Source organism: Toxorhynchites rutilus, chromosome 2 (assembly GCF_029784135.1).
Source record: "Toxorhynchites rutilus septentrionalis strain SRP chromosome 2, ASM2978413v1, whole genome shotgun sequence".
NCBI lineage: Eukaryota > Metazoa > Arthropoda > Insecta > Diptera > Culicidae > Toxorhynchites > Toxorhynchites rutilus.
Genome location: NC_073745.1, coordinates 238,915,297 through 238,935,446, shown reverse-complemented (window position 1 = coordinate 238,935,446; position 20,150 = coordinate 238,915,297). Strand labels below are relative to the sequence as shown.

The 20,150-nt window shown below is 38.3% G+C and overlaps 1 long non-coding RNA gene across 1 annotated transcript; it reads right to left on the bottom strand.

Annotated features, from left to right (window-relative positions):
• Positions 1 to 2,155: 2,155 nt before the first annotated feature.
• On the bottom strand, positions 2,156 to 2,898 carry LOC129769045 (uncharacterized). Its single transcript, XR_008741801.1, has 2 exons — positions 2,523 to 2,898; positions 2,156 to 2,386 (listed from the first exon to the last, which is right to left on the bottom strand). It is a non-coding gene; the product is annotated as an uncharacterized LOC129769045 (long non-coding RNA).
• Between the last annotated feature and the right edge of the window lie 17,252 nt (positions 2,899 to 20,150).

Genomic DNA, 20,150 nt, shown 5'->3' with positions numbered 1-20,150 from the left:
ACTGAATTTCATTTCAGTCAAATGAATATCAGCTGTTGGTAACTTCTAACCTGAGGCTGCTGTGTGCGGTTGGGGTTTGCAGTTGCCGGATGCCGTAATCGGAAATACCTTATGAAATTCCCGATGTCGCAAATGACTTGACGGTAGCTTAAACCACTCGTTGTATCCATTCTGCATATGCCGTTGCTACCGTCTCGCCAAATAAAATTTATTTTTTGAACTTAAATTCACTGCCAGAACGAATATCGTTTCGGATGTGATGAATATCAATTTGTTGCTTTTGATATTCAAAGCAGTGCTTGGAAATATCTGTATCACATCAATTTTTTCAGCTGAATTTCCGGCCACATTCGATCATTATACCTTTGCATTCGGGATACCGAAAATGAACCAACGCCAAACCTCACAATCACAGCAAGCCACTGACAGTTGATTCATCCAGTTTTTTTTCATTCTGTTTTTCGTTCTGTTCTGCGTTCACGGAATGTGAGCAAAACAAAATATCCCTAGTTTTGTCATTCATTGACATTAACATACCAGTTCATTCACTATCAGCATCGTTCTCGGACACTGACGAAACGGAGAAATTCGTTGAGGAAGATAAGAAAGTACAGAATGTTCATAATAGTGACAATAAATTAAATTGTTCAAGCATGCAAGGTTTCCGTCTCAGTTAAATTGCTTTCATTTTACATAGTGAATATGCAGTTCCAAATCCACTTGTCAGAAATGCTACAAAAGAAGAATTCCGATGTAAAAAATACCGTCTTGACTCAAATTTCAAACATTTAATTCTTTTCAAATTCTGAACACACGAAAATAAAATGGTGGTGTCCAAGACACGACCGCAATGGGAATATTTCGAGCTTCCTTTTGCTAACGGATCAAACTATGCTATAGGATTAGCGGATGAAATTGTCAACATCCAGCTTTGGCTGACACAGTTTGCATTCGCTGCTTGGATCGATTCTGCAGAATGCCCCCTCGCCGTCCAAGCCTAAGCAATCCTTAGCTGTGAGTGTGCATGCAGATCTTGCTCTTTTGTTGGCATTTCCGCTTGCGCCACCGATTTGCGTTGCCCTTTGGGAGTAACTTCAAAAACAACTGAATAAGCAAGGCACTGACTCAATGAGAAAATCACACACATATCGGGATACTGAAAATGAACAGTCACAACATTCCTGACAATTCAATGGCAATGAATAAATGTGAATGAATTCTCATGACTCGAGCTTTGAGGAAAGCTCAGAGAGCACAGAATGAATATAAATGAACACAGTTGTAAATTTGTTTGCCGTCGAATGAATGACAGTAGCATCGACAAGCAAAATAAACGCGTTACACTGATAAAAATATATTTTCAATGTTGCTTAAGGTGGCCGTACACTGTTTGCCCGGAGGTGAAATATTTGATATATTTTGACAGATAAAGTTTGATTTGATATTTGTACAAACACTATTTTGATTGCCACTCTTAAATATTCAACAGTGTTAAACAATGTCAAACACCGAACATGGATAAAATCGACTGAAATATTCTAGGTAACCTAACCATGTACCGACAGGTTCGAAGAACAGACTAAAAAAGTATTCGAGGCATCCAAAAATTGAATATTTGCTTGTTGTGTTTTGTGTAGCATATATTTGATCAGTACACGTCGACCAAATTTTCTGTCAAAAAGAGTCAAATATTTGGCTTCGGTCAAACAGTGTATGAGCACCATTAACAAGCTCAATATTTCCAAGCTCTGATCCAAAGTATAAATCAAGACGGGTCTATGGTACTAGGTGAGGCCGTTTTGTCACTAAGTTGGTTGGGGGAGCGGTATATGAAAACAGCACGGAAGAAAGTAGAAGGGGAATTATTTGCTTGTAGCGTGAAAGAGACAGACTGATCACGAGCGAGCTTCGGCAATAGCGTATTGTGTTTTGTTCACAAACAAAACACAGTAGACTTCCAAGATGGCTGAAGAGTGGTTTTAGCAAATTGGCCCACCTTAGTATATACTTCTAGGCGCCTTGGTATAAATAACAGCGAAGTTATGAACCCCACTCAATGTCGCATTCATTCATTACAGCAAATTTGCTCATGCAACAGCGATATGAACAAAATGAACTCGTTTGTTATTGTCATCAATATAATGAGGGCAGTGTGTTTCAAGCTAAAAAAAAGTCATTTACATTGGAACAAAATCATATTCGTTTCTCGTGAATATTTGTTGATATTCTAAGACACTGCTGCAAGCACTTAACACAACTTAGACCGATGCAGTGAAAATTATTCGCCAAAATTAGCGTCGGGGACGCCATGGAGCGCGTCTTTTTTACAGATGCACGGAAAGCACCGATGAAAACGATGGATGGATAATTCATTTTTCTGCTGAATCTGAAAATTAAAATTGATTAGTACATATAATTAGCCCTGATAAAGGCCCTTCGATAGCAATCAGTATAATATAACGGAAAACTTTGCAATAAACTCTTTACAAAGCGGAATCGGACGATCCTCCTCGTTTGACTACCTAATGCCAAATTATGATTGTTTCAGAGTGGAGAGCGCATTGTATCCATGTTGGTTGGCAAGAGAATCGCATCGGATTAATTGTGATGTTCGCTGCCGCTGTTGTTGCTGCTGTTGCTGTTGTTGCTATTGCAGCAGACCGACGCCAAGCTCGATTGCGGGTTGCTCGGCTTAGCTTCGATGTTCGCTGCTACCGAAGCAGGCCGGTGCGACCCTCAGCTCGATGGTTGCTTGGGTTAACTTCACTGTCCGATGCTGCTGCTGCTATTGAAGCAGGCCGATGCGACGTCCAGCTCGATTACAGGCTGCTTAGGTTTGCTTCGACTTCGCTGCTGCCGTTGCTGCCGGTATTTCGCACTAGCTCTTGTCCGCGTCACGTCCGTTGTTAGAATGCAAGCTCTGCCGAATGGCTCGCGCTTTTATAGCCTGGCTATGGTATCCTTTCATGTGATTGGTTCGTAATTTTGGCGTGTGGTAAGTGTCTCGCGTTTCTTATTTATTATTTATTATTATTGGTTCCCGGAATAAATCGCCACAGAAAACGACTGCAACAGAAACCACCGCTTATAAAATGTGTAGTAGGCTATAAATATTGTGGCGCGGTATTGTATTTCAAAACAAGAATTAACCGGGCAAACGTATCGCCCCAGGCAAACGTAACGCCCCGGGCAGACGTATACCGTCCGACGCTCGCTAGAGCTCGGTCGGACATTGCTAAAGGATCGTATCCTATGTTTCAAACTAACCGGGCAATCAGTGGATCCCAGGTTTGCGTGCGAGACACCGCCGCTTCCGACGGCGGGTCGGCGGTGGACTCGGATTGCGTCATCTTGGCGGCATGGGCCGCCTCGATTCCTTATCCTCGCCAAATGGGGACTTCGTCCCCATTACATTGTCCTCAGAATAAATTTCGAAAAACGAGAACAAGAGAATAAATTTATAATAGAAATGTGAGGCACATGATGTTTTTCCCGCGCCAAATATTTCTAGCCTACTACACTTTTTCTAAGCGGTTGTTTCTGTTGCAGTTGTTTACTGTGGCGATTTATTCCGGTCACCATTATTATTATATCACCCTATTCTGTACTCTACACTCTAGTTGCCTGTTTCGGTTGGTACCATTTGAGGAGCACAATTTGGACCAATCAAAACCGGGGACAAAAAGCGTTTGGATAATGCCTGACATTTTACAATTATTCAATTGTTTATTTGAAAAAAATAATAATTTTCTATATTGTGATAGACGCGTAGAAATATTTGTAACCAATTGATGCAAACATCTTTCCGATCTATTAAGAAATGTTCGAGTTATAAGCATTCGGAATCTTTCATTTTGTCCTGCATGTTTGGTGTTTAGGTTTTATGTTTTTGACGTAGTCCCACGTCAAAAACATAAAAATATAGTATAATATTTTTCTAAAAAGACTAGCTAATAGGCTTTAATTTGATATGTCGATCATTTAAATTGGTTCAGTGGTTCAAAAGTTATGAATTTTTGAAAAAAATCGTTTTTGGGAAAAAGTGTAAAAAATAGATTTTTCGGGCCACTCTAATAAAAAAATAAAAAATTGTAAGGAGTTCTATCTAGGACACGACCGCATATTTTCGACGTACAACTACGCAATTATATTATGCAATCCACTTGTTTACCACTTCGAATATTATTTTAGAATGAATCGAAATTTTTGTAATAGATTATGTTCTTCGTTACAAATAAATTTGATGAACGTCTTTTTACGTTTGATATGATGCCTAGGACTACCAAAATATGTGAACGGAAGAATTGTCTAAGGATCATTGCATTCTACACTTCCCCTCTGAAATTATTGCACATCTCATGTTTACGTAGTTCTTGAACCGCGAAAGTTCATTCACCTCTAGTATCTGAAATGAAGGTTTTCCCAGGCTTCTCAGTTTAAAAGTACGTTTTAGGGAAACATATTCCGGACTGCACAACGACAAGCGAGTACAAAAGTACTCAACACCAAAAAATACCCCCGACTTGCATGTACAGGTCGGTCGGACTGGATTATATACAGAATCGATTATATGTGATTTGATTATATACATTTTTGGGCTCGATTAAATACAATTTGGATTTTTTTTATAGTTCAAATATCGATTATTTCAAGAGTAAATGTAACCTTTCAACGTTAAGGTGAAATTTAAGTGGCTATCACATGTACAGTGGGGTAAAAATCGTGATTTTTGAAGATTTTGCTTGAAGTTTCACCAGGAATTGTTTATATCGATATTCCAGCCAAATTAAGAAAGATAGAAGTTGAGTATCAAAGAACAAATTGTAGAGCGGTTAAAAAACTTTAATTTAATCGATAGAAACAATCTAGTTTAAAATAAATTTTAGGGTAAAATTAATAATAACTCATTAAAAATGATTAACTTTTAGATTTTTCACTTCCAAAATGTTATTAAAATCCACTAATTTAGTTGTTTCACTAATATATCTTGTACTAAATTTTCTTATCTTTCAAATGAAAGCATTAGCATTGTCTTCCGTAGCGTACTTTTTAATGTAAAGCCAGTTTGAGGCAACAAAAACCGAAACAACAAAAAAGTTCTATAATTCTGTCAGTGTTTTGATTTTTTTCATCAAATATGATCGACTATCACCTCTTGAGAGAATCTGGATAATTTTTTTTTTCATGTGAGAAAGGTGTTTTCTGACTTTAAGGGGATGAATCAAAAATCAAATTGCTCTTTTATTTTCAAAAAGCAAAAAATACATGCAAAAAAACAAATAAAAAGAATCACAGGAGGGTTGTGTCCTAGACACGACCGCATAGTTGACGTAAGATTCCGTTAGACTATCTGTTGATTTTGGATACGAGGTATGGCTATTAAATAACGAGACTGCGCGCCTGGAGAGCACCCTAGAGGGAGGGGGGAAAAACGAATAGCGAGTTCGGTAGCTTGAAGCTTTTCTGCTATAAACGAACGAAAACACGTATTTGTCACTATAGTAGTTTGCGAGCAGCAGTGGTTTGAATGAAATGTGGTTTGTAGTGCGCGTCGGAAATCATGTGTGACGAAAAGCACGAACAACAACGCACTTGCCCATAACGCGCAGTCGGTGAAGCAATTTTTACCCGATAAGGCCATTCCAGTGCTCGAACATGCCCCGTACTCGCCGGATCTAGTATCCTGCAACTTTTTTCTATTCCCCAAGATCAAATCCGTGTTGAAAGGTACCCGATTTCAGTCCGTAGAAGAGGCAAAGGAAAAAGCGACGCGACTTTTGAACGCCATCACAAAAGAAGAGTTTGATAATGATTTGATGGCCCTGAAAAGGGCCGTTTTGTTTGGTTGTTGGGTATTGTATGTGAACTCCACCAGTGTTTACCGAGTGATGATGACAGAAGGATGGTAAACAGTCGTTGGATGGTGCGTATCAGATAAAAGGTATCGAAGTGGAACGAGATATGATGAAAACCGCCCTCTGTGATCCTAGACGAGATGCCTCCTGTGATATGTATGGATGAAATAAAGAAAAAAAAACTCACCAATGTAATATAAGATAATTACCAATACCGAACACAATCATCATTTTTTCTCATCAGTAAAAACATGTTACTTCAATATAGAGAAAACATATTTGAAATGGAAAAGGTATTTTTTTACAATTTTTAATTTCTCAATGTTTATTGAACCTAATGCGAATTTTAATAGTACTAATAACACCTAATACTATATGTAAAGGATATGGGAAACAACTTTTTCTAATATTTTTTCACTTTTACAATTTTTCTCGCCGTTTAAACTTCCCTTGGGTGAAAATGACCACAACAAAACAAACAACTTAAACCAAACGACCCGTTCTCGAGCGGGAACACACCTTGGTTTTTAATTTTAGGAAATTCATATATCAAGTCATTTTTAACACAACTGCTACCATAAACAATTTTACACTTACACTTGTGCTAATTTTTTCACAATAAACGATCGGTCATTGATATGAAATTCCACGAAGCAACCCCCGACTTGCATATATTGGGTTGGGGAAAAAGAAATGTCGTATAATGTCAATATATGGCAACACTTAAATATATCTTGGTATAATGAAGTTGCCTTTTAAATGGCAACAAGTTTGCGAACAGAACGACGCATATTTGACTTAAATTGGATAATTTTAAGTATGTTAAATAAAGCGTCAAATTTCGATCAGAAATACGACATTTCTTTTCCCCCAACCCTATATTTGAAATGCCGATCTCTCCCAGGCAACTTGATTTTGATGTATCTGTTAGGGAACACATTTCAGTGGGAGCAAAAGCTCCCCCTACTTTTATGTATTTGCAATGCCGATTTCCCCCAGGCAGCTTGGTTTTCATGTCTCTGTTAGGGGCTGTCCACATACCACGTGGACAGAAAAAGCATGATTTTAGACACCCCCCTCCCGAATCAAGAATTCAATTTTTTTCGCTTAAATTTCATTACAAGTTTGTATCTATTTTCTATTCCATGTTTTTAGTGATAAAAATTATAGCCTTACCAATGGTAACGATTTGTCTTGAAATCTTAATTTTTTTTCAACATTGTCCGGGAGCTCATTATTTTCTTCTGAATTCCATTTACGTTATCTCCATATCCATTTTAAAATATCGATTGTGAACTTATTCTCGAGTATTTTTATAAAAGTTGGCTGGCTGTTTGAGATAAAAAATCAGACAATCAGACAATGAATCAAGCACTTTTTTGAAAACAGAATTTTCTCGTCTGAACATCAATGACTTTCGCTCTTACAGGTTCGGTAGTGCCTGATGGCTATAATGAACATGGTAAAAACAAAACATCTGCAGTATCATCGTGATCGATGATTCCATTGACCTACAACTCTTAATTGTTAAATCATGCTAAATATTGTCCTGAAAAATTCGTGCTGATTCTAAGGAAAAAACCAAAAGCATATTTTTTAGACATACATCTTTTCGATCATAGATGCACCTGATTTTTTCCTGAATAGCATCCTTCATGAAACATGAGAATTTCATCCTCTCAGAACTTATGTTATGCAGTAAGTTGAAGTTCTTACAAGAATTTTAACAGTTAATAATCTGAAGATGCAATATCTGGTGAGTAAGGCGGGTGGAGTTTTAGAAGTGCCCTAGAAGCGTTCTGGATCGTTGATTTTAATACGTTCAGCTGTTAGCAGTACTTGTTGGAATTCATCGAAACTAGTTGCTTGATGGAAGCTCATGATACAGATTTTCTCCCAGTCCTACCAGAGCCAGCCATAACTTTCATCAAGCGAAAACCTGCTTCGGGGTTCCATTTACTTGCTAAGATTTTTTTTAACTCAACATTCTTGTGAATGATTTGCCCTTTACAATTCGCTACAAATATGTATTTTCGTCGCGTTTATGAAACGATTCGCAGATTGAGATAAGTGTTTTTCGGTAAAATACAGTACACAGTATTGCGTTCTTTAAGAGGCTATTCTTGTCTAGAAATTTGAAAAAAAAATCAATGTTTTTCTTCATATTTCTCTAATTCAGACATTTAAGAATATACCATAGAAGAGACTTTTCGAAAATTTTATTATTTACCAAATTATAGCCATTTTAGTGATGCGATATCCATTCTAGTACGGCCATAACAATTAACTTGAAACGCGTTTTTCTCGAAACATTTTTTTTTCAAACTGGCTGACACGATATCTCAAGTTCTACTTATTCAATCTTTGTTTATATGAATACAATTTGTATGCATCTCTCTATCGCATGAACCTATAAAAAAACCATAATTTCGTAACTTTACTATTTTAAAAATATCAAGAAACTTGAAAAAAATGTTTTAGACATAATTTTTTTTCTTCAAATTTCCGCTATTTTGTCAAAAAACACGTTTTTGACTTGTCCGAGGTTCATGCGATAGTGGCATCTTTACTGATTCAGAATCTGTTCGATTTGTTTGTTTCAGATAAGGGCTGAAATCGTGTACGCCATGGCACGACTTTTCTTTGAACCCCTTCACTTGATCAGCTTCTAATTATGGATATATTTTTTTCCGTTCATTTTTTTGTTTTATTGTTGAAAGATACAAATAGTGATATAATGGATGGTAAAAATATTCGTTGTTTTACTTTTTCGGAGTTCGAAGAAACGTCCGAAGTTCGTGTCTCTATCCCCCTCAATCTGATCGAGTAAAATCCTATCGGATTGTGCAAATGTTGCAACCTTGAAATGCAGAATGCTAAAGTGTATTTCGTTCGGATTGCGATGTGTCAAATCTTATCAGGTAATCTCAGGTAATATGGATTAATATGTAGTCCATGCATTGTAGCGTTTTTCGTGATGTTTCGTTTCTCATGAACGGTGATTTTCAACATCTGTAGCGAATCTACTAATTCATGTGCATCAAGGATTAATCTTTTCTTCTAATCAATCAGCAGTAGGGACTTTCCAGACAACTCAAAAGGAGCGTATTACAAAAATTACCAGACATCAATGAAGAACAACATCATTGCAAGAAATAGATCTCCAGAGATCCGGTCCGTACACTCATGGAAGAATTTGTTGTTCGTTTCAATGTTCAGAAATCCTTGAGAGTTCTCGAAAAAAAAACAAACAGTTTTGTCATCAAGAGCAAAAGCTGAATTCAACCCGCACTGAAGTCGTGATTTTTAATGCAACAAAAAATCCAACATTCTTTGTGTTATTGGGTGTCTTTGTCTTGACGGATTTAATGGCCATCGATTGGAATAAATTGATGGATCCTAGTTCATGTGCGTTACCTTTAGAATATACATTTCAGGAAAAAGGTTCAGTCATATGAAAAAAATGGATGTTTGACCGAGCAGCACTCTCAGGCAGTTCAGTCTTTTTATTGATTGATGAATACTGAGTACTCAGGGCGGGTGTGAAGTTCAAACAATCGTGTAAATACAAAACAGATCTCATTCAATCGTGACTATTAACTTGAATGTTCTACTTGACAAAATTATCCTGCGTATCCACGTGGACTTATCAAAACCCTCTTCCCCCTCACCGTGGACAAGCGTGGACATTTTCATAACCCCTAACCCCCCTAAAGTTGTCCACGTGGTATGTGGACAGCCCTTTATGGACCCGCCGCATGTGTCGTCAATTTCGACCAATCAGAAGTGGGTATTTCCGTTAGGATAGGGGATGAGATTTTTCAATTGTTCGATAGTTAGTTTCATGACATATATTATTTTCTTCAATATAAAAAAATGTTATGGAGTGCCGAAATCGATTGACGCAAAAACTTTATCAATCAATCATGAAATGACTGAGCAATAAGCATTTGAAATTGGACAATTCTCACGACGTAAAGGGTGTGTCACATCAAATTGCATCACGGAAAAAACGCTGTAGAAATTCGCCCAGTAGACCGATCCTTTTGAAATTAGACAGTAAAATAAAAACTATAAAACAACTTTTGGCATTTTCTTTTTATTCATACTTCGAGCCCAAGCCCGTATGCTCGCACCTTCCTCTTTACCCCGTCCATAAGGTTCTGTACAACGTCAGGTTGTAGTTTTTTTTGAACAGAAATCCATTTTCTCTTGAAGTCCGCCTCCGAATTGACAACTTTTGGGTTCTTCCGGAGGGCCTGCTTCATAATCGCCCAATATTTCTCTATTGGGCGAAGCTCCGGCGCGTTGGGCGGGTTCATTTCCTTTGGCACGAAGGTGACCCCGTTGTGTCGTACCACTCCAACACATCCTTTGAATAGTGGCACGAAGCGAGATCCGGCCAGAAGATGGTCGGGCCCTCGTGCTGCTTCAATAGTGGTAGTAAGCGCTTCTGTAGGCACTCTTTAAGGTAAACCTGCCCGTTTACCGTGCCGGTCATCACGAAGGGGGCGCTCCGCTTTCCGCAAGAGTAGATCGCTTGCCACATCATGTACTTTTTGGCAAACTTGGATAGTTTCTGCTTGCGAATCTCTGCGGAGAAGAACAACAGGCTCGGCAGCTGACGAAAGTCCGCTTTGACGTAGGTTTCGTCGTCCATTACCAGGCAATGCGGCTTCGTCAGCATTTCGGTGTACAGCTTCCGGGCTCGCGTCTTCCCCACCATGTTTTGCCTTTCGTCGCGGTTAGGAGCCTTCTGAACCTTGTATGTACGCAGGCCCTCCCGCTGCTTGGTCCGCTGGGCGAATGAACTTGACAAATTCAGCTTATTGGCGACATCCCGGACCGAACTTCTCGGATCACGTCTAAACTGCTTAAATACGCGCTTGTGATCTTTTTCACTGACGGAGCATCCATTTTTGCCGTTCTTCACCTTCCGGTCGATGGTTAGGTTCTCGAAGTATCGTTTTAGTACTCTGCTGACCGTGGATTGGACGATTCCCAGCATCTAACCGATGTCCCGATGTGACAACTCCGGATTCTCGAAATGAGTGCACAGGATTAATTCACGACGATCTTTTTCGTTCGACGACATTTTTCCAAATTTACGAAAAAATGACAGTGAAGCAAGGCCAACGTGATCTATACACTCTTATCTGATTATAAGCGAAAGCTGAAGATATAATTCCTAAAAATTAAAATTTCTAATAAATTTCTACAGCGTTTTTTCCGTGATGCAATTTGATGTGACACACCCTTTAATCGATTTTCGATTTTCAATTTGTATCCCAATATGTTCCCGAAAGATGTAATCCTGCGTCAAAAAGAAAAAAAAATCAAACTACTCAATAAATAACATACTCTTATGCTTCAATAGAATATACCCTCTATAGCTGGATTTATACGTTGTCAGTTACTCGGTTGCGAGTAAGTGTCAAACGATCCGATTACGAACGTACTCATATCATGAATTTGACATTTGATTTGTATGTATGGAACTACTCGCCCGTTGAAAAACAAAAAAAAACATTGAAGTGGCACGGCTGCGAGTAGCCCCATACACACAAATCAAATGCCAAATTTCGTGGTATGGGTATGTTCGCAACTCTTCGGAACGTTTGATGTTTACTCACAGCCGCGAAACTTATAAACCCGGCATAACTGATCACTTGAAAAAGCTTTGACCACATTTTCGAAGAAATGTGATTAACTAGTAAAGCTAGTGAGTAAAATACAAAACAGAAACTCATAATTCCTGTAAATCATTATAGACCCTAACCATCCACATGAAAGAAAAGTGAAAATCATTGAAAAATGCATTATTGTGATAATTTTCTATCCATGAAATGCTATACTTTCAAACAAATCGACAGTTAACAGCCATGCCGAACGGCAGCTTCCGGTTTGCAGCGTTACGTAGTTAGTATCTCCACGGAATGCAAATTGCTCAAAAAGGTGTGCACCTGAGTGACATCATCTCTGCAAGAATGTCTGTCCTCATTGACCGAAGTATCGCAAGGAGGGACTAGTTTCTTTTACTTGCCATCCCACTCCCAGCACGCATTTCTTCCAGCACGATTCTTCCCCCATCGACCTGCTGCTATCAATGGAGCCGATTGTCACAAATTCAAATTAGATCAGCACCTCGTGGTTATATATAGGAGACTTTGTCACCCCGCAATAATGCGTCGCTTGACAGCCAACGGGCAGGCAGAAGCCGATAAACGCCAACAGGTAGTGGGAGCTTACTCACCACAAGAAATATAAACACGAAGACAGCAACAACAACAGGCCACAGAAATTCAAACCCAGACCTGAAGTGATTGCGTCAACTGTTCCCCCACGGTGGCTGACTGACAGACGCACATGAAAAACGCGGTGTCCCAGGTCCAAGACACAGGTTGGCCGTTAGAATCCGGTTCTAACGTTGCCCGTAGAGTCGAAGCCCCGAGGTCTTGTGTCTGTGCTTCTGGCGCTCTGGTTAACCGCAAACTTGCACACACCACATGGGCTGATCCTGTACGTGAGCAAGAACATGCGAGGGAGATAAAATAGACACGAGGAAGTTGTGATGACAGCAATCGATATCGTTACAGGTGTTGAAATCTGGAAGTGGAATTGATTGGTACATGCTTCACGTGCAGGTTGAACGAGGGCATATCTTGTGGCGAATCATTTTTGATGACCTCAATATTACCTCGATGGTTCAAAAAATAACATTGAAAAATATTGACTCAAATATTCATGTGAACCGTAACATAGCCCCCTCGCGAAAACAAGGTTAGAATGCATCAACCACTCAACCACTCAACCACTGCACATGTCTTTTATTCGTCGCCTCCCGAAACGCAGTTCGCTGGAACTGGAATAGCGGCTTTGGTCGATCGCATCCGTTGGCGGCAGCAACAGATGGTTGATGCAAACGAAAGCGCGAAATGAGTGTCGTAAATTAGCGCTAAACTGCAGCATTTGCATTCACTCGATGCCCCCTGCTGCAAATGGCAGTGGCCCAGCTGCTCCCGAATATTGAGGAATGCGGCAGAACGGTCGGTCGCACTCTGCACTTTTTGCGTCGACAGCAAATTAATTTGTAAACGAGCCAAATTAACACCAATTCGTTCTCTGTTTGTATATGGTTTAGTTTTGGGTTTTTTTCCGCTCTCGTCCCATTTTTTGATTGCTCGATTTGTTTAATTTGTTTTAAATAACGGCTTCCAGAAATAATTTCTATTATCTTCGTCGTATCCCGTCACTGGGTTTGAAACTTGTTTACGGATCCGGTAAATGAATGAGCAGATAATGCTGGTCGGCTTTTTCTTTCGTCTGATGCAAACTCTGAATCATGAACATGTATAAAACAATTTGAATCAATTCAAAATAACCAGCCGCTGTCACGACGCTCGCGAATTCTATGAAACTTTGCATGCGGCTACATAAGATCCCAATTTTGATTGTCATACAACTTTTATTGCGATTGATTTTTTAGTAGGGTGTTTCCAAAGTCATTACACTTGACAAATTGTAGTTCTATTGAGAAGTCGAAGAACTTTCCAGACGTATGTATTCACAGTGTTATAAGAACTAATTCTAAAACTAATTATTAAAAACTATTTCATCTCCCTTAGATATTTGTTAACATGTTTTCATTAGAATAGCGACTTGATCTTCTAGTGTTGGACACCGATTGACGAACAAGACTCAATGTCAATATAATACAGCAAAAAAAAAGTCTAGAGATACGTCGTCGGTCTCGCGAAAATGTAGATGTTAGTTTTCAAAAACCTATCAAATTTGTCTCAAATTCCGAACACTTCATTTTCGAATGTAAATTTACTAACCTTCTCTGTTATAAATAATTGAATAATGAAAATACACACATTCTTTGAGGTATAGGCTTCATTTTGACATCATTTACAGGTATCGATACAGCCTGTAGTTTATAATACTAGACATTTGCAAAAAAGTGACAGACAAAACCAATGATAAAATGTTTGCGTTAGCAAATTTCGTAAAAAATAAGCATCGTTCATTCTTCAGTTTTTGTAGTTGTTCCAACTATTTTGTTTGTTGTTTTCATGTTAAGTGCTGGAGAATGTATGAACCTACAACAAATGGGTGAAAAAAATGAAATTTTATGCAGACATCTTCATTAAAATTAATATTGAAGTAGTGTTCGGAATATGAATCAAATTTCTACGCTTGATTCAAATTACTTCAATTGAACTTCAATGTTATAAATAATTGAATAATCAAAACCCCGAAATTCTTTGGGTTATAGCCTTTATTTTAACATCATTTACAGGTATCGATACAGCCTATAATTTATAATATAAAACATTTGCAAAATGGTGACATTCAAAACCTACAATAAAATGTTTGCGTTAGCAAATTCTGTAAAAAGCATGAGCATAGTTCATTTTTCAGTTTTTGTAGTTTTTTCAACTATTTTGTTTATTGTTTTCATGTTAAGTGCTAGAAATGGTAAGAATCTACAATGAATGGATGAAATAAAATTATATTTTATGCAGAAATCTTCATTAACCATAGTGTACGGAATATGAATCAAGTTTCTACGGGTTATAGACTTCAATTTGACATCATTTACAGGTATCGATACCGATATAGCGCCCTTGGTCCTGAAACCATGTAAACTAAAAGAAACAAATACAATCAATAATTGCAAAAGCAAAACCCAATTTTTTATAGCATAATTATTCCAGAAAAGACTAGCTAATTGACTTTAATTTGATATATCGATCATATAATCGGTTCAGTAGTATAAAAGCTATGATTTTTTTCTAAATTGCATTTTTGCTATTCGGAATTTGAGACAAAAGTGTTCGGAATATGAGTCAGTGACAAAAATGGTGTTCGGGATTTGAGACAAAAGTGATTAAACATACTTCCAGTTTTTCACCACGAATATGTATTTGTGAATCAATTTTATTGTAGTGAAATGAAAAAGAAGGCTCTATTGTATCCAAAAACCAATTTCGCGAAATAGTACCATTTTGAGTAATGAGACACTGTTTAATGGCCAGAAGCTTAAGTGTTCAGAATATGAGACAAAGCGGTATTAGATACGCAACTAAGTTATTGCTGTTTGTCTATCTACAGTATTAAGAACTGGTCGAATTCGACGTATCCAAAACGTCATGAACCAAGTTGAAACATATCGTAAACGATACAAAATCGCTTCGTCTCAGAGATTTGGTTTTACGCTCATATTTTTTTGATTTTGTGAAAGTGTCTTATTATGTGCCAAATAATGAACATTCGCGGGAAATTTTGATCCTCTTGTTTCATCAGACAAATTTCATGCCAACTTGTCTTAGGAGTTGTCAGGACCATCTCAGGTTGCCATGAAATATTTCAGGGGTAAAAACATTGGTCATTTGAGCAACTACGCACACTTGGAATTTGAAAAAAAAACCGTTACATTAAATTTAACCGTTACGCTACATTTTGAAAAGAGAGTTTTTTCTTAATTTTTTACAAACATTCGTAACTGAAAAACTATGAGAACTAAAACATTTTGATCGAAAAATGAAAAAAATATAATAATAAAAAACGTGATTTTTGAAGATATCGGTTGAAGGATCGCCAGGAATTGTTTAAAACGATATTGCAGCGAAATTAAGAAAGATAAAAGCTGGCTGTCAAAAGACAAATTATACAGCGGTTAGAGAGCTTTAATTTGTTTATAAGAAACAATCAAGTTCAGGGAATAATTAAAAATAACACTAACCTTAGGTTTTTCATTTCCAAAATGTTATGTAAATCCTCTAATATATATGTTTCATAATTATAGCCTACACTAAATTTTCTCATCTTCCAAATAAAGGCAACAAATTGGTCAATATAGCGTACTTTTTGAAGTAGCGCCAGTTGAGTCAAACAGAGCCCAAAATAAAAAAGATGTTCAATAACTCTATCATTGTTGAAATTCGAACATAAGCGTAGAAGGATTTTTTTTCATCAAATATGATCCTCTGTCACCTTATAAGAGACTTCGAGTATATGTTTTTTTTGTATGAGAAACGTATTAGGTTGGGGAAAAGGTCATCCATTATTTTCTCGTTTGCTGGCTTTAGTGGTCAATACCACGTGTAATATCGATCATACAATTTCAAGTTTAGACTCGTTGTAAAGGTGGTATTTCACACTAAAAAACACTGTTTTTTGTTTGTTTCATTCAGTTGAGAGTTACAGGGTGTAAACAAGGGAGGTCAACAAAGAGAAAATTCGGTACATTTTACACTTTTTATTTTATAAATGCGAAAATGCAAGCCAGACCGCTGAAATTGTGATTAATGTTTATGGTACAGATACTACAACAGAAGAGGTGTTGTGTTGCATCAGGACTACGCAAGGCCACACAATTCCGAGAGCTTGATTGGGATGTTTTAATGCATCCACCATATAGTTCGAACCTGGCATCAAACGATTATCACATTTTTCTTGCATTGGCAAATTTCCAGAGTGATAAGAAATTGGGATCAAGAGAAGATTGTAAAAATCTATTGCTATGGTTTTTCGCTAATAATGACCAAGATCTCTATGATAGAAGCATTCTGAAGCTACTTTCAGAATGGCAACAAATTTTCCAACAAAACGGTGTATACTTGGACCCAAATCGGACAATCAGAAGCATATTAAAAATAGTTTTGGATTTCACCCGAAAATAATAGATTACTTTTTCCCCAACCTAATATTTTCTGACTTGCGAAGATAAATCAAAAGATAAAGTCTTCTTTATATTTTTTAGTTATTATTTATATTAAAATACAGGAAATATATGTGTATAAAACAATTAAAAAAAAAGTTTTTGGACTGATATAATTCAAAGAAATTGGAGACTGTATAACATCGAGCTCGTCCAGTATAAAGGGTGTGTCACATCAAATTGCATCACGGAAAAAACGCTGTAGAAATTTAATTTTTAGGAATTATATCTTCAGCTTTCGCTTATAATCAGATAAGAGTGTATAGATCACGTTGGCCATGTTTCACTGTCAATTTTTCGTAAATTTGGAAAAATGTAGTCGAACGAAAAAGAGCGTCGTGAATTAATCCTGCGCACTCATTTCGAGAATCCGGAGTTGTCACATCGGGACATCGGTAAGATGCTGGGAATCGTCCAATCCACGGTCAGCAGAGTACTAAAACGATACTTCGAGAACCTAACCATCGACCGGAAGGTGAAGAACGGCAAAAAAGGCAATAAGCTGAATTTGTCAAGTTCATTCGTCCAGCGGACCAAGCAGCGGGAGGGCCTGCGTACATACAAGGTTCAGAAGGCTCCTAACCGCGACGGAAGGCAAAACATGGTGGGGAAGACGCGAGCCCGGAAGCTGTACACCGAAATGCTGACGAAGCCGCATTGCCTGGTAATGGACGACGAAACCTACGTCAAAGCGGACTTTCGTCAGCTGCCGGGCCTGTTGTTCTTCTCCGCAGAGGACAAATTCAGCGTTCCGGAGGAGATTCGCAAGCAGAAACTATCCAAGTTTGCCAAAAAGTACATGGTGTGACAAGCGATCTGCTCGGAGTGCGGAGCGCCCCCTTCGTGATGACCGGCACGGAAAACGGGCAGGTTTACCTTAAGGAGTGCCTACAGAAGCGCTTACTACCACTATTGAAGCAGCACGAGGGCCCGACCATCTTCTGGCCGGATCTCGCTTCGTGCCACTATTCAAAGAATGTGTTGGAGTGGTACGACACAACGGGGTCACCTTCGTGCCAAAGGCAATGAACCCGCCCAACGCGCCGGAGCTTCGCCCAATAGAGAAATATTGGGCGATTATGAAGCAGGCCCTCCGGAAAAACCCAAACGTTGTCAAATCGGAGGCGGACTTCAAGAGAAAATGGATTTCTGTTCAAAAAATACTACAACCTGACGTTGTACAGAACCTTATGGACGGGATAAAGAGGAAGGTGCGAGCATACGGGCTTGGGCTCGAAGTATGAATAAAAAGAAAATGCCAAAAGTTGTTTAATAGTTTTTATTTTACTGTCTAAAATTTTCAAAAGGATCGGTCTACTGGGCGAATTTCTACAGCGTTTTTTCCGTGATGCAATTTGATGTGACACACCCTTTATTGCGTTTCAAGCGAGAAAAATGGCTGGATAAAGCGCCTGGTCGGGCATGGAAGTAGAAAGGTGATTTCTTTTTGGGGATTTAGAGATTCACTGCTACTCTATTTCGAATTTTAATTCGTCATGATTTAGGGGCGCCTCAAAGCGCACAAAGTTTTGATTTTTTGATCCTGGAAAATCTTTCAAGGAGATGTAAAGGAAATTTGGAAAATCGATTTTTTTTTTCGATGCCAAATGACTTAAAAATGCAAATGCATAGTGCTTCGAGGCACCCCTAAATCATGTTCGATTGAGCTGAAAGACAGGTTGCCTCAAAAATCGAGACAAAAACATTCATCAAAATTTTATTGTTCAAAATATCAAAAAATCCTACGTACGATGACAGGAAATTTAGTTTTGGGAATTTGGGAAAAACTATTTCGTCAAAATCGGATGCACCGTTCTCACCAGTTTGTGAAACATGTTTTCGAGAAAAACGCGTTTTAAATTTTGGATCCGCGCTCCTTACGCAAAGACTTAGGTCCACTAATTGGCTCGTAACTTTTGAACGGAGCATCGGACAAACCTGGGAAACTATAGTAAAGTAGACATCGCAGAGAACAGGTCGGGGCGCGAGGCTGAATAACTCGTGTACTAATCAAGCAAATAGAATCAAAGTTGGCATAAGGGGATCTCCGTAGCCACATTGGTTGCGCGTTCGCTTAGTAAGCGATCGATCGTGAGTTCAAAACTCAGGGCCCTCATTGACCATCTTTGTGTTGTTACAGAATAGCTACGTCCACGCAACAATCATCAGCGATGGAGATCGATCCACGGTCGAAATAAGATCGATTCATCCATACAACTGCTCTGCTCTGCCAGACACATCGGGCTACTGTTCTATAAATAACTCAACAATGATCTATCAACAGTCTCCACTGTCCGGTGGTCCAACTGGATAATGGAAGAACAGAAAGAATAACTCTTACGCCTAAATGGCTACTGTGTGAATGTACCATGTGTAATGGTATAGAAGGAATACTGGCGAATGGCAACTGTGTAATGTGCTAATTATAGATATGATAACCATGTGACATGTACACGATTAAAATTCGGCTCTGTTACAGCTAAAATGCTAATGAGCCTTAAAATCAATAAATGGGATAAAAAAAAAAGTCGACCTATATATGTTTTAGGGATCGATAATAGTTTCTATGTTGGTTAGACATTCCTCCCCCCCTCTCTAAGGAGGGAACTGCCATACAAATGAAGCATAAATTTCTGCATAACTCGAAAACTAATCAATCAAATGGAGCCAAATTTGGCATATGAAGATTTTAGGGGGCAAGAAACGTTCCTATGGTGGATTAAAATTCCTCCATACAAATAAAACCCCAATTTCTGTATAACTCGAAAACTAATCAAGCAAATTGAACCAAGTTTGGCATTTGGAGAATTTAGGGGGAAATGATTGTTTATATGGTGGTTTGATAATCCTTCCCCCTCTCTAAAGGCAAGGGGGCTGCCATACGAATGAAACACAAACTACTCACGGTATATATTTTCTTTTTTGACATATAAACCTGATGCAGACTAAGACGCATCAATCCTGATACTGACTGTTTAAACCCATTGCTCCATTCTTGAGTTAAATCGTGATAGACGGACACCAAATCAATTTTATTCATATATACCAAGTTTATAAATATATAGTTACCTTCACTTGTTTTAATAGTAACTCATTGTTGAAAAAAAACATATTTATTTGAAGTTCATTGTGAAAACATAAACATAAACGAAACATAACCGTTATTGAATTGAATGCATGGTGAAAATGAAAACTTTTTTCATTTGAAATTCATTTTGAATTATTTTGTTTATTTTTCTTCCTCATCTTGGATTCCGGGCCTGAGTATTCCGACGCTTTGCCTTTGAACGCTGTTACTTCGTTGCGCTGTTGTGGGTTCGAAGAGACCGAGATGATTCCTCCTGAAGCTAGAAGCCCGATCTCTTCCTGCCAGTTTTGCAACTTGGTTGAATTGGTGCTGGAGATTGTTGGCTTCCGCAAAATCAAACGCCAGACGCCGTAAATTTTTGAGAGTCATACCATAGAAAGCTTTGTCCAGTGCTCTGCAATGGTCCGCCAGATCCTCAGACTTCTCACTCGTAAATACTTGTCTGAACCGCCAAAGGTGCTCGCTGGCACATCCCAGCAGA